The sequence below is a fragment of the Trachemys scripta genome, chromosome 1 (assembly GCF_013100865.1).
Source record: "Trachemys scripta elegans isolate TJP31775 chromosome 1, CAS_Tse_1.0, whole genome shotgun sequence".
NCBI lineage: Eukaryota > Metazoa > Chordata > Testudines > Emydidae > Trachemys > Trachemys scripta.
Window position 1 is genome coordinate 260,368,560 of NC_048298.1, and position 11,825 is coordinate 260,380,384.

Below are 11,825 nucleotides of genomic sequence, written 5' to 3' on the forward strand. Positions count from 1 at the left end.
TGAAACTCAATCACTTGAACCTATTATAAATGTGTTACATTTTACTATATGCACAAAAGTAAAGCCAAAAACCAGATCCACAGCTTCCCACACCTAGGGAAAAGCAGTACAAATAACTTGGAATAATAGGCAATTGGTCAGCTTTCCCTGCTGGAGCAATGCATACAATAATAAACATGCAAAAGGATGGAAATTAAACAGTTCTGGCCAACTCACAATAATTATCGAGTGTTGACAATCATATGGGAGGACATGGTCCCTCTCCCAGTGAACTCAAGCGATTCAGACATAAGCAATGTAAGAACCTAAATAAGAACAGACATAGATTAAACTGCTCAGTACAACAGTGTAATATCAGTATAAGGACAACACTTTAATGGCTACCAATATAACTGCTACATGGTCACCGTTAAACAACTTTGCAGAAGATGTGTTTTAAAGACAAGAAGGAGGAAGATATTGGCCTGATTGAGGCCTTGTAGCACTATTGCAATGCAAACAAATAAATAGTAATAATAGTAGCTAATTTTATTGTAAAAGTGAAAATGTTACCTTTTTACAGCACAAGCATGTACATTTTTTTTCCAAAACAATTCACGATTTCTCATGGGCCTATTAAGTAATAGCAGCTTACATTTTTATAGCACCTTCCATCTGAGGATAACAAAACGCTTTACGAACAAAAGTGGGGTAAACTTAAAAATACCCACATGAAGAGGATATCATAGTCACCTTGCAGATGGGAAACTGAACCAGGGGGTGTAAGTGACTTGCTCACTGTCACGCAGGAAGTCTGTAACAACACCAGATATGGGATTCAAATCTTCTAATTCCTACTTCTGTACTTGAATCACAAAGCCATCCTTTTTTCTTAATAGCTATGAGACAAAGAATGGTTCCTATGGGACTCCTGTGGTGAGATCTAACAGTGATGGCGCATAACCCCTTTGAACAGATATTATTGCTGCTTCATCTCATTCATACACATAAATAATATCTGGCTAGTTCATGGTAGACTATGGCAGAACACAGTCCAGGTTTCAGCAATGATCCAGTCTTTAAGCTTTCAAGCATGACAGCTTCCTTTCCATACTATTTTTGATTAGCAATTCTATTTTGTAACCAAAAACACCCAAAACACATTTCACAGTCAGGCATTTGGAGATATCTGTTATTTCCTTTCATACAAAAGAGTGTCATCAGAGCCTGTAAAGATAGAAGCTGAAGAAAAAGAAAGAAGTAATTGGAGATGGCAGATTTGGTTCATTAAGGATTTATTTATTCTCTAAATGCCAATGCTCCACAACATCTTCACCATATGTGCTTTCTCTTTAATTTAATGTCCACTCTCATAAATGTTTTCTTTTATCCCCACTGAAAAATAAATAGAATGTCTGACAGGATATGATGGCAACAGAGTTGATTTCACTTTTGAAAATAAAATAATTATGTTCAAGTTTGATATTTTTAACTATTTTCCAGACCTCTGGAAACAAGTTCTTGTTAAAAAAAAATACTACTCTGACTTTTCCTTGCCTTTTTTATTGGTTGATCAAAGATCAAAACTGTTTTTTTTTCCCCTGATGGCACCAGAGTGACAGCCTTGTAAAATGAAATCCACTATTTATGCAGAAAATTGATGCAAAAGAAACAGGAGTGGTACATATTTTAGTATGTTAGAATTTTAGGTTACAGTTGTGACAGGTTGGATCACAGAAATCCCCTTAGGAACTGCCAACTGAAGTGCCAAGACTACCTCTGCCCCTGCTTTCCCTGCCAGCTTGGTATTCCAGCACCCTGTCTTGTTGAGCCAGAATGCCAGTCTGCTCCAACACAGGTCTGAACCACATGCCCCAAAGCTGCAGACTTAACTGAAAGCAACTTACAGAAGTGTCCCTGTCTTTAACACTCAGATGCCCAACGCCCAGGGTCCAAACCCCAAATAAATCAATTTTACTCATAAATGTTTAGCCCTCTATAACACTGATAGAGAGAAATGCACAGCTGTTTGCCCCTCCCCCGAGGTATTAATACATACTCTGGGTTAATTAATAAGTAAAAAGTGATTTTATTAAATACAGAAAGTAGGATTTAAGTGGTTCCAAGTAATAGCAGACAGAACGAAGTGAATTACCAGGTAAAATAAAATGAAACACGCAAGTCTACATCTAAGAAAACTGAATACAAATAAAATCTCACCAGTTCCAGTAAGCTTCCTTTTACAGACTAGTCTCCTGCTAGTTTGGGTCCAGTAATCACTCACATCTCCTGTAGTTATTGTCATTTGTTCCAGTCTCTTTCAGGTATCCTTGGGGAGTGGAGAGGCTCTCTCGTTAGCCAGCTGAAGACAAAAAGGAGGGGTCTCCCAGTGGTTTAAGTAGACTTTCTCTTGAGGATGAAAACCCCCTCCTCTCTCCTATGCAAAGTCCAGCTCCAAGATGGAGTTTTGGAGTCACATGGGCAAGTCACATGTCCATGCATGACTGAGTTTCTTACCAGCCAAGCCACATTCCTGGGAAAGCTCCTATGTCGATTGGTGTCTTTGAGATCATTGTTGGCTTAAGTGGTTCTTGATTGGGCACTTAATTTGCACATTCCTTTCTCAAGAAACTGACCATATGCTTTACTAAGGCTGTCAACCAGGTATACAGCCAATATTCCTAATTTCAAGTGCAAAAGTGATACATGCATACAAATAGGAGGAATGTATTCAGTAGATCATAACCTTTACATAGATATGTTACATGGCATATGTAGCATAAAACATATTCCAGTTGTATCATATATACATTCATATTCCCATGAAACCTTATAGGGTACACTGTCACAACAGTTTGATCTCCTAATGGCACTATTGCTTATTTTGCACTCTTTAAACCCCAATCCAAGCAAAGCACATAATTGCATGACTAGCCCCACTGATTTCAGTGGGGCTATTCATGAGTTTACAGTTAATCACACGTTTTAGTTCTTGGCTGGATTGTATATTTTGCCTATCATTATGAAAAGCAGTTCCTCCAGCAATGAGATCAAACATTACGTGTGTGTTGTATGAAAACTTTAGAAGAAAATATACTGTACATGTAAATCCCTAACTCCTTACAGATTGGGTGAAGAAAATACTGTGCAATCATTTATATACTTACAACATATTGTCAATTTCAGATGTGAAACAATTTGTCAAAAATAGCTGTATTTCTGTAGATCTGAGATCCATGGAACAGGCTAAGTTTGAAAAATATGTATGTTGCCTTTGTTGAGTTATACAGACAAAACTATTTGATTGGAACCGATAACCGTTTTTGTTTTTATTTTTTAGACACTTGCAACATAGGATTTTGCTGTACTTTTAAAAGGAAAATAATTTCTTAGCTGGGACCACACACAGAAAAGTTCAGCTCATAACATTTTTCAGAAGAAAGTTATGCACCACAAAAATGAGGGGTTGTAACTTTAGTTGCATTTCAACCTTAAGTGTAGCTAAGTTGTTACTGATCATATAAGCTATATATGGTGTGAGCTCACATAAGCTCTTACTGGATGTGCACCCAAATACTTCTATCTAACCCAAATATTGACATTCACTTCAAAATGTGCTTACCAAGAACATTTCTGCCAATAAACAATAGCTCTGAAATCCTCATAGATAGAGAACAAAAGGGTACCTTAACATTGCCAATGCAAATTAATTAAAAAATTAGACCAGATATTTGAGGGAAAATATTTGTAATTATTCTTCCTGCTCTACTGTATACAGAGTAAACTGATTCATGCATGGAATGTGGTGAATTTAGATTAATAGAAACTGGTGATGTTTGAACCTCAAGGGATATTTACAGGAAATGTAGTGTGGATAAGCAGCCAAGATTTCAGATATTTAAATGAACCTCTGTTTTGGAAATACTATAAGAACAGATTTGCACTGAGGATTTTTGGTGGTTCTTGGTTTTAGGTGGATGAAATACGTAACAAAAATTCTTCCAATTCTATATCAACTGCATCTGAAGCCAGGAAATGCACAGATGTGAAATGAAGAAACTGAAAAACAAACCAGAGCCACTTTTTTCAAACAGCAAAAAGGGTTTATGTTTAATTCAGGCATAGAATAAATCTTCAAGTCACTTTTTATTTGATTAAAGCTATTGTTCTCTATTAATATCCCCTGAATTATTCAGATGTTTCAAAGGGAAAGTTGCATAGTAACAGCATTCTTCCACCTGCACTCAGAAAAAAGATTCCATCTGCAAACACAAACAACTAAACTCTGTTAAATCACCAATTAGATGTAATTACAATGCAGTTGGCATACAAATCAAACTACCGGTATATTTTTCCCAATTTTAACAGTGATTAATAGTTCATAACATATCAGAGAAAAATATAATGAAACAGGGCCTGATCCAAAGTCTAAGTCAGGGATCGGCAACCTTTGGCATACAGCCCATCAAGATAAGCCCCGTGGCTGCAGCTTCCGGAGGTTCGGCCTATTGCAGCTCCCACTGACCGCGGTTCGCCATTCCAGGCCAATGGGGGCTGCGGGAAGCGGTGCCCAGCACAACCCTTGGCCCACGCTGCTTCCCGCAGCCCTCATTGGCCTGGAACAGCAAACTGAGGCCAGTGGGAGCTGCAATTGGCTGAACCTGTGGATACTGCAGGTAAACAAACTGTCCCGGCCCGCCAATGGATTTCCCTCACGGGCCGCGTACCAAAGGTTGCCGATCCCTGGTCTAAGTCCATGGAAAGAGTCCATGGACTTTCACAGGCTTTGTGTACAATCCACAATGGTTTTATAATGAAAAATACATAATACAATGCATAAATAAAGCTAACTGCAAATGAATAATATGCTAAAATAATATATTGCATGTTTGTATATTTAGAGCTGGTCAGATAATTCAGAAATTCTAGGTGAAGTGGGTTCTCTCTTCCTAAAGTGTTTGCAAACTAATTGCAGAATTCTTGAAGTTAAATTGTTGTACAGAAATATTAATGAATTCCCTCACTAGATAATTCTTGATCAGCAGGCCTTACAAATACTTCTTTGTGAATCACTATATTTTAAAATTTGTGCTGTGTTGGATTAGTTGCACAAATCAGATAGTAAGGTTTCTGTTACATGATGGATAACTTGCCCGTACATAGCCAACTGTGCAAATTTTAAACTGCATATTTGAATGTAAAATCTGATAGTTAATTTAAAATCTGCACAAATGATTTTATGGTTTCAACAAAAAAATTGAGTGTCGAAGCTTATATTGCTATTCAACCACATCCTTAGTAGGAAAGCTTGTTTACTAAAAGATAATGGAAACAAAACACCAAGCACGCAAAAAAAAAAAAAAAATCAGTAGAAGTGAATTAGTTTAAAACAAAACAACCCCCCCACACACACCCCGCCACACACACACATATTGTGTGCATGTGAGAGAGGTTTTTTGGGATCCAGGACAGTAAGGATTCTGGCCCTGCCAGACATGGGACAAGGGATGCATATTAATTGTCAAGGGTGTGTTTGTGTGAGATATCAATGGTGGAGGGCTTTGTGTTTATTTATTTCTGAGTGTGTGCATAGTCTGTCAAATATGTGAGGTCTACATCAATTGTGTTTGTGTATTTCTGTGTGTGAGGGCCCTGTATCAATTATGAAGCTCTGCATTGTGTAGAAGTCTGCCCCAACTCCCTTTCAGCTCTAAGCTTATTGAACATACTGTTCCTCTCCTCCAATTCCATCCTAGACCCTCTCCAATCCATCTTCCAGCCTTTACACTCATCTGAAAGGAGCTCTTGCCAAAGTCTCTAATGATCTCTTCCTAGACAAACTGAGAATCAGTACTCCATCCTCATTGTCCTTGACTTGTCAGTCACCTTCAACACAATCAAGCACTCTTCCTTAAATTTTGTCCTCCCTTGGCCTCTGTGATCCTATCCTCTCCTGGTTCACCTCTAACATTTCTAATAGATCTTTCAATGTATCCATCAGAGCATTCTCCTACCCATCCCTCCAGCTTTCTGTGGGGTTCTACGGGGCTCTGTTCTTCTATATCTCATCTCTGGGGAATCTCATCCTCAAATACAAATCCAGGTCCTTGTCTCCTTCTGACTTAAGTAAAATCTCAGCCTGATTCTCTAACCTCTTGCAATTGATATGAAACAACCAGCTCAAGCTCAATGTGCCTAAGATAGAGCTTTTAAAGTCCCCTCCACCCCACAATTCCTTCCTCCTGTCTCCTTTCTCAATCACTGTAGACACTACCACCTTTCTACCTGACATTCAGGCTCATAACCAAAGTGTCATCTTCGACTTGGACCTCTATGACCTCACATCAAGCTATGTCCAAGCCTTCAAGCTTCTTTCTGCACAAAAGCTTTAAGATATGGTCTTTCCTATCCATTACTATCAACTAAAACTCATCCAAGATCTCATCATGTCACATCTCAATTACTGCAACATCATTCTCTCTGACAGAGACAAGGTTGATGAATCCAACCTTTCTTCACTCATATGTATGCAGAATGTTGCTGCAAAGATTATTTTCCTATGTCATCACTTTGAATATATCAACTCTCTCTGTGCTTCCTTCTTCTGGCTTGCCTTTCTATACCATATCTTTACTTTCAAGGTCTTTCATGGCCTATTCCTACCTACCTATCATCTCTCATTAACTATAGAGATGTCTGATCCCACCTCCAACTGGCATTTGATTCCAGACTCCATCGCCCACTTGTGAAATTTTCAAATCTGAGTCTTTGTGCTTCCTTCCCTACTGCCCCTCACACTTGGGAGTATCTCCTCTTAAACATAACTAAAACATTATATTCCTTCAAAACCCTCCTCAAAATTCTCCTTTTCCATGATACCTCTAAAAAACGTGACCACAACTAGGCTGCTGGTGTGCTGAGACTATTGTCTAGCATCACCTGGATTGATCGGTCTTCAGCTGTCATTAAGATTGCACCGATCACAACATGTCCGCCATTCTTCTCGCACTCTTGCCTTTCTTCTCCACATTCATCTGAAATGTTTAACAATGTCATCTTCCCATCTTCTTGGAGGCCAACTGGGTGGTCTTTTCTGTTCTCGTGGGTACCATTCAGCAATGATTGTGATCCACCTATTGTTTGTGAGCCATGCTACATGGCCCGCCCATCGCATCTTGTTATATCTGCTTTCCACAACAATATCTTGCACAGCACTGCGTTCTCTGATCATTTCATTTGGGATGCAATTCAGAAGAGAAATTCCCAACATAGCTCATTCCATTGCCCTTTCAGCTACCAACAGCCGCTGCTCTTCTCTCTTCATCAGTGCCCACGTTTCACTGCCATACAGCATGGCTGGCAGCACTGTTGAATTGAAGATATTTGTATGTGTGGTCTTGTTGATTTTTCCTTTGAGGATGTCCTTGATGGAATTAAATGCTCACCATCCTGCCCAAATACTTCACGAGAGTTCTCCGTTTAGGTCTTGGCACATATTAACTTCTTGGCCCAAATATATGTACTGTTCCACTTCTTTGATTTCTTCTCCTGTTACCGTTATTTGGGCTTTTCGTAAGAGGTCTGATCGCATGTATTTCTTTTTGCAGCGGTTCATCTTCAGGCCAACCTGACTGCTATTCTTGTTGAGTCTTTGTAGCATGCTCTGCAGTCCATTGGTGCTTTCGGCAATTAGTACGATGTCGTCTACAAATCTGAGATGAAATAATCATTCTCCGTTTATGTTGACCTCCAATTGACCTTGTTCATAACTATTTTGAGGCAGGCAGTGAATAGTTTAGGTGAAATCGTATCTCCTTGCTTTATGCCTTTCTCGATTGGGATGCAGAGGTGAGTTTCGAGGAGAGTAATGTCTGTTGTACATCCAGTATTCACTTCCTTCAACAAACTGATGTATTGCGTGTTAATACCCTGCTCTGTGAGTGCCTTTAATATTGCATTAAACTCGATGCTATCAAAGGTCTTTTCATAGTCGATGAAAACAATGCACAGTGGGAGTTTGTATTCCACTGTCTATCATACTAGTCAATATTTTCTCCTTGTACTTTCCCATCTGTCTGTCAGTATCCCTCTGTTATCTCCACTCTTATAATCAGATTGTAAGTTCTTTGGGGCAGGCACTGTATTATTGTTCTGTTTGCACAATGTCCTAGGACAATGGGGTTCTCTTCCATGACTGGGGCTCTTAGGGACTACAGTAATACAAACAAGCAATAAATAATAATAAATAACAACAACTAATTGGTGTTGGGCGGCAATCAGTTAGTCTGTTTTCAGCTGATAGCTTCAATAATGGGGAAGGCTTTGGTAAGAACCATTACTTTTTGTTGTTGTTGTTTCAATATGACCCCTGCCACAAGATCTAACTTTTTAAACATTTCAGGGATCAGGAAGATAAAAAAAATCAACACAATGCACATTCTAGAACAGAAAGCACAAAAGAATACTGTAGCCAGCTGCAACTGTATGGAGCATTAGACCAATCATCTAATGTCCTTTGTTGCTACTTTGAAAGAGCAAGTACTAATATCCTAATCGAGTGTATAACAAGTTCACAGGGAGGAGTACTTTACTCATGAAAAGCCATTTATCTTTTAGGCCATACCCAAATTATTTTGAGGTCCTTTTGTGCCTGAGTGGGAAGAAATAATAAAGTTACATTTTTCATTTTTAAAGTTTCATTTTGCATTGCCATCTAAACACTTTTTAAGAACATATTTCCAGCATCCACTTGTAACTCCTTGGGGTTTAAAGACCATGCACCTTTAAACCTTATCCTGAGGCAGAAGTTTTTCATCCTGAGGTTTCCCGCAGCTCCCATTGGCTGGGAATGGCGAACCGCGGCCATTGGCTGGGAATGGGAACTGTGAGCGGCCGTAACTGCGGACACTCAAGTAAACAAAGAGTATCTCAGCCTGCCAGGAGCTTACCCTGAACAAGCCATGAAGCAAGTTTGGGAACCCTTGCTCTAGACAATTGGGCTCTTATACAGCAAAGCAGCCAAGAACCAGCCCAAAGCCTGGGAAGAACAGAGTGGCCAACTGCAGACATCACAGGACAGGAGCCAGGAGGATCAACATACTAGGAAGGAATAACCTGAGGAGGAGAAAGCAGAGCCAGATCCAGTATCACCATCACCAAAAACTGTATGGGACAGTGAGCACTGGAGCTTGTGACTTTGCACTGGGAGCAAGGAGGGAGGTTGTAGCTAGTTGCGTAGAGAGGGTTTTGTTCTGTTTGTGTTTGTTTTGTGGGGAGCAGCAGAAGAGGCCACCAGAAGGGACAACTTTACTGGCACGAAAGATGATCAGGAGCACCCAAGAATCTCTACTGGACTGGAACTCAGCCCAGGATTCCCATACTCTGAGCCTAGATGCATTCCTCTGCATTTATCCTTTTATATTGTGGTACCACTGGGCCGATGGGTCTTCATATTGGATGTGACCCTCTTTTATTGCTCCCTCAATTTTTTCCCTTGCTGTATTTCTCCACTCATCCCTCTGAAAAGAACTATTTCCCTTTCCGATATTTGTTGTACTATTCTGGTGTGTGTGTGTTTGTTGGTGTTTACTCTGGAGGGATTGGAAGGAAATTTCCCTGTTGTGTTCCTGTGCATACCTTTTCTTGGCTGGATCCACCCTACAGAGCATACTCCATCTTTGCCACAAGGCACTATAGTTACATATTTGTAACACTTTGTATACACATCACACAAAGATTTTAGGGACCAACATATTACTAGTTTGCATATGATAATTTACACAACATCTTTTCAATACAGATTATGACAACAGTGTGTTGGGGCAATAAGTGGGTCATTGTAGGGGGTCTCCTTTGCCAGGTGATATTGAGGGACTCCAAGGGCTCACAAGAATGCAGTGACAAAGGGCAGACAGAGAGAGTAAATTATAACTCCCTGATCATCACATACTTGTCCCCTCTCTAAATTAAAGCTGCAGGGAACCAGATGTTACTCTGGACATTGCAGAGCTCTGCTTCTCTCTGGCCCCATCCCATCCTGTGCACACCCCACCCACAGAACATCTGACACAGCCTCTCCCAGGTGAGGGATGTCTCTGGCATCTTATTTCCCAATGTTCCCCAGTGCTTGGAAATTCTCCAGCAGTTAAAAGTGATGTTAGCAGAAAACAGAAACTGGCCTATATGGATTTTATTTATACTTTAAAATTGTATTTGATTTTACAAAAAGAAGATATAGAAGACAGCAAATTTCTAGACAGTGCTAATGAACGTTATTAGAATTAAGATAGCCTGAGAGGGGAATTGAGATAAGGGGAGATTAAAAAGGCAATATTTGGTTTTGAAATTAGAGAAGTAAGAAGAGATTACAACACATATATAAAACAATTAATGTTTTAAGGAAAACCTATTTTGTGCTCCTTTTAACCTTTTCCACAATGAAAAAAAGTCAATTGATGATATTAAAAGGCATTAAATTTCACATAGATAAAAGGTAATACTTTTTTATGAAATAGAGTTAACCTACAGAACTCAATACCACAGAACATTACTCAACCAAATGGCTTATTATATTCAATTTCAGAAAGTGTCAGCATTTATATCAAATTATAAGAAGGGAGGCTGCAGGTATACTAATGAGGACACAGTTAAAAGAGATTCTATCTGAACACCTCCGAATGCTGACTACTGGGATCACAGAAGTATATTTACCCATGGAATCATATTGAAATATAGGAGTATTATGATGTTTTTGAAGTATTACACTGGTCTACAATTTTTGAGAAGTCGTCTGCTTCAGAGATAAAATGTGCTATTTATTATGTATTTTGATGTGCTGAATTCAAATATGAAAATTAAAACAACTGATTGGCTACTGTTTCTAAGATATTTAAGTTTTTACATTTTATGTCTATGGATATTGTGTAGATAGTAGAGTTTTAATCATAAATTGTAAACCTAGGTCTTTTCATGTGTTTATGGTTGATAATATAATATCATGATAATATTTCACCTGTCCTGTTTATGTAACACTTTAAAAATCAGCAAAAGGGTTATATAAATAAAATTTATTATGAAACAAAAGGCAAAAAACTATTATGTACATAGTTTAGTCCTATTCATTGTCTACTCGGCGCTTCTTGGCTTGTCTCTTGTATTCATTAAATGGAGCATCTCTTGTCACTGTCCAGCAATAATCTGCAAGCACTGATGGGCTCCATTTGCCCTGATAGCGTTTCTCCATTGTTGCAATGTCCTGGTGAAATCGCTCACCGAGCTCGTCGCTCACTGCTCCGCAATTCGATGGAAAAAAATCTAGATGAGAGTGCAAAAAATGTATCTTTAGTGACATGTTGCAACCAAGACTTTTGTATGCTTTGAGGAGGTTTTCCATGCCATCTTTTCCTTGCCACGCAGTATATGGTCAAATGCATCATCTCGAAGAAGTTCACGAATCTGAGGACCAACAAAGACACCTTCCTTTATCTTAGCTTCACTTAACCTTGGAAATTTTCCACGGAGGTACTTGAAAGCTGCTTGTGTTTTGTCAATGGCCTTGACAAAGTTCTTCATCAGAGCCAGCTTGATTTGTAAGGGTGGTAACAAAATCTTCCTTGATTCAACAAGTGGTGGATGCTGAACACTTTTCCTCCCAGGCTCCAATGACTGTCGGAGTGGCCAATCTTTCTTGATGTAGTGGGAATCTCTTGCACGACTATCCCATTCGCAGAGAAAACAGCAGTACTTTGTTTATCCAGTCTGCAGACCAAGCAAGAGAGCAACAACCTTCAAATTGCCACAAAGCTGCCACTGATGTTGGTCATAGTTTATGCACCTCAAAAGTTGTT